Source organism: Sinocyclocheilus grahami, unplaced genomic scaffold (assembly GCF_001515645.1).
Source record: "Sinocyclocheilus grahami isolate Dianchi unplaced genomic scaffold, SAMN03320097.WGS_v1.1 scaffold268.1, whole genome shotgun sequence".
In the NCBI taxonomy this organism is placed as follows: domain Eukaryota; kingdom Metazoa; phylum Chordata; class Actinopteri; order Cypriniformes; family Cyprinidae; genus Sinocyclocheilus; species Sinocyclocheilus grahami.
The window spans coordinates 232556-237002 of NW_015505447.1; the positions used below are offsets into that span (position 1 = coordinate 232556).

Consider the following 4447-nt stretch of genomic DNA (forward strand, 5'->3'; position numbering starts at 1 on the left):
GCATAACTATTGAATAGCTCAAGGGTTCATATTCATGTTTAGTATGTGTGTTTGAATCTTCTTGCTTGAAACGTTTCTTCCAATCAATTCTTTGTCAAATATATCATATTCTTTTTATAGTCAGACCAAGGCTGGATCTCATTGCTAGTTTTACTTGATCTTAGTGTTGCGTTCGACACTATAGATCATGACATACTCGTAGATCGATTACAAAACTATACAGGTATTCAAGGGCAGGCTTTAAGATGGTTTAGATCATACCTGTCCGATCGCTACCATTTTGTTCATTTAAATGGGGAGTCATCTCAATTATCACCTGTAAAATATGGAGTGCCACAAGGATCTGTCCTAGGTCCTCTGCTATTTTCGATATACATGTTGCCCCTTGGTGGTAATATTAGAAAATACGGGATTAGTTTCCACTGTTATACTGATGATGCTCAACTAAATATCTCAACAAGACCAGATGAAACTTCTAAATTATCTAAGCTAACAGAGTGTGTTAAAAATGTAAAAGATTGGATGACCAATAATTTTCTCCTATTAAATTCGGATAAGACAGAGATACTACTTATCGGACCAAGAGACAGTACACAGAATCTCTTGGATTACAATTTGCAACTAGACTGGTGTAATGTTACTTTCTCTACAGTCAAAAATCTGGGTGTTATATTAGATAGCAACTTGTCTTTTGAAAATCATATTTCCCATGTTACAAAAACAGCATTCTTCAATCTTAGAAACATGCCAACTTATGAAACATGATACCACAGAACTACCACATTTTGCTATAAGTTTGATTGCGTCATATAATAATTGCTGTTAATAGTGTTCATCGTCTGTTTGATTACGTCTTTAATTGATTTTTCTGTACATTTCTGCCATATGTACATTGACTGACAGTCACCACTGATAAGCTACCACTAAATATTGTAGAAACTTAATTTGATGTAAAGTTGCTTTGCAATGATTTGTATCGTGAAAAGTGCTGTACAAATAAACTTGAATTGAATTGAATTATAGAAATCGTGTCCAAAATTATACTCTGAAAGAGCGGGAAAATTCGGACCATGTGACTGATGAGGTGACATCTTGATTTATGTATTGGGAGGAGAAACATACAACACCCCGAGCTAAGACATTGTCTAATTGGTCAGATTTGGGACAAGATTTGGGATGTGTCCAAAACCCCAGTTTAAATACTCAGGACACCATCAAATTATACTTCTTGCCTTTTTGCCACTGCGTTTTGACGCTGCTTAACACGCCAGCAGCTCCTCTAAAACCATGAGGAGAAAACTCATCTAGTCTCGTTACTTCTATTCTTCTACTTTAATTTCTTTTCTTTTCCATTGAGAGTTTTGTGTTCTGAGTACATTTTTGTCTTTGAGTTCACCTCGAGTCTGTGACCGCCTCAAAACTTCAACTCCGCATCTTCAGCCAACGCCCAACCACTGGCTTCCCAAGACGTCACTTCAGCAACTACTGAACTTCCAGCCAATCAGCAACCTCGGGAAACCCCCTTTTCTGCAAGGGTGACAACAAAGGGAACCCCCCCTACACAGGCAATGCAAGTACCTCCAGATTCTAGCTGAACTGGTGCATTTAATATAAATTTTAACCTCATTGAGGAACTCAATTCGAGGGTTAATTAAGTGATTGATGGTTGTTCAGGTCTAGGCAATTGCACATATTGCTGTAAACTTGGGATTTCACATTTTCATTCTCTTAAACTCATTCTTTCCTCACTTTCTCTCTTCCTGCAACTTGTGTGAATGTGTGAGTGCGTGTGTTTATGTGTTAGCATCTTAGATTTATGTAATAAAGCCTTATTTATATTGAAAAGAGAAGTATCTTGTGTTTTGTGCTTACAAGTTAGTCTTAAATTGCCGATCTTGTTACTGTGCTAATAAATAGTGTTTTCAATATACTTTGGATATTAATATCCATTGCAGAATTTGTTATACGGCTCGCGCAATGAATCGCTGGCCGACTCCGTGATCATCGTCGTAAAACGGTGATTCTGTCCAAATTCCCTATAAAATCATAAATTATTCTCTTTGAGCTAAATTGACCTGTTTCCCTTACAGTGGATAAAAACATACAGCATGAGCATAAAGTCTGATTCTCGAGTGAAAAGACTTTCATGAGCCAGTTCTTTATAATGAATCACAAACACTTCAAGTAAGTTGGAGCATCTTCAAGACTCACTTACTGAACCACAGCAAGTCATTAATTTTGTCATATAATAATAAAGGGATGAATGAAATGTTACCATAATCTGTTGTTTGACATTTATTATTCAAAATTATCCCAGCTTTTGGCAACAGAAGTAAATTTCTGTTTCCCAAATTACTCTTACATTAAAAAGTATAATTAAATGGAACTGTTAAGTAACCCAATTCAATTAGAGATTCATTAAAGGTGGGGTAAGGGATTTCTGGTAGCCAATGTTGATATTTCAAATTACCAAAACAAACACGCCCCTACCCCCAAAAGGGTCTCGCCCCTATTGTGATAGCTCTGCCCACACATATGTACGCAACCCGGCAGCGATTAGTTCTGTGAAACAAAGCAAAACCAATGTTACACCGTATCTACACTGGACACGAGCTGCGCAGCGCGACAAAATACCATAGAACTCATTATAATCAGTGATGCTACAATGGATGCGGCCCGGCTTGGCTAATGTCCGTCCTGTGCACTGAGCGCTCTCTCCTCTGCATGGTACTCGGCCCGACTCAGTTTTCTAAATAGTTTTTGAAAAAATACATACCCCACCTTTAAACTTGTTATGATTCCCACCCCAAGTAACAACACTAGTGTCTTTCACTCGAAGCCTGTTTGACAGCCATGTTGCCGGCTTCAGTCGCAGCCTGTCTTGCATCAATTTCGCAGCCCACTTTTTCATTGTCCCAATCTGCATGCAGCAGAGGGAGGAAAAACAATTTGGACGCAGAGCTGAACACATTCACACACCTTCTGTCATGCTTCTGTTCCTCTCATGGGGTGTCATTCTCCGTGCCTTGTTACCCAAGTGTTCAGAGCCAGGGACAGGAACACTCAAGTGATGTCATAGACACGGGGGAAAGAGATGATGGGATGCAGAAGCGTGACACTGAAGATGTAAAGCTAGTTACCTCCTGCTGCGTTCCACCGCCGGTTAACAGTCAACTGCTTCATATGCGGCCAAAGCTTTCTGTAAAACCTTCACCTGAGAATGTTTTGTGTGGCCTTTATTCTTGGCTAACATAACAATAATTTCAGTTAAATGCTCTTCTAAAAAACCTCGGTGATGCATTTGAGCTTACCAGGTATAAATTCATTAAATATCTTTGACTGTAAAGTGAAATAAGAGCTAATGAATCACCTCAGATATAAAGGCTTGAACAAATACAGATTTCCCTGAGCGGTTCGGTCAGATTAAGTTCAGTTTCTTTTATAAAATATATGTTCAGGTGCTTTTGAAGGCTCAGTGTTGCACTCATTAAACATTTCCTTTTGCACAGATGAGTCATTGCAGACCCTGTCATTGAGATAAGCATCGGGGGCAAACAACAGCGCTCCACGATTTGTGTCAAATTAATGAAGTACTTTGGTGAGTTCCAGATGTATTTGTCCTGACATCCTGCCATTGTCTCTCAATAATTGAAACCTATAATAGTTTGCACTAACTTGGCACCAGGAAAATCCATTGCTACAATACCAAACCGCTTCCTCTGACCAACATAGCCTGTCAGATATTCGTACAGGCGGGGGTTTATTAGCCGGACCAGGGCATTGGGATGTGCCAGGATACTGGCACCGCTGCTGTAGGTAAGGAACATTCGGTTTTGTTACCAACTGCAGCCGCCTCCAGATGAGTGGAGACACTTCTCCATTTCTTCTCCACTTCCTCCGGCTGCAGAGAGGACACCTGGGGCGAGAAAAAGTTTTTTACAGTATAATTTCAAAAATGTGGTGAGGGAGCAAAAACTCGCTCTGATGGATTTTTAAAGACAGTTGACAGATGAAGATTATACTCTGGAAACTAAATATAAAGAGTTTCAGGATCTCAGTAAGTGTGTTTTCCGGAACCCTTTGAAAAGATTATTTAATTTCATATTTTGTCTCCCACCCCATTGCTCTTTTTCCTGGGTTTGGTACATGTGCACTTTTATGTTCCCACAGTTGATTTTAAAAAGTAATCGTTTTTTTTTCTTTTGGTTATATGAACATGAAAACACTAAACATTAAAACTGTCTTGGAAGCATAGAAGCTACCCTTCATGGCAGATTCAGACTTTTAATCTTAAACTGAAAATCCATCATAAAAATATTACATTTTAGAAAACTATGATAACATAAGCAAATAGTGAAATTATATATTATCACAAAATATCTTGAAATGTATTATTATTATTAATTATTGATTTTTAGTATCAATGTTGAAAAACATAAAATTATAT

The 4447-nt window shown here is 38.3% G+C and overlaps 1 pseudogene; it reads right to left on the bottom strand.

The window, feature by feature from the left end:
- Positions 1–3476: 3476 nt before the first annotated feature.
- Positions 3477–4447, bottom strand: part of LOC107599585 (1-phosphatidylinositol phosphodiesterase-like) — a 2887-nt pseudogene continuing 1916 nt past the window's right edge.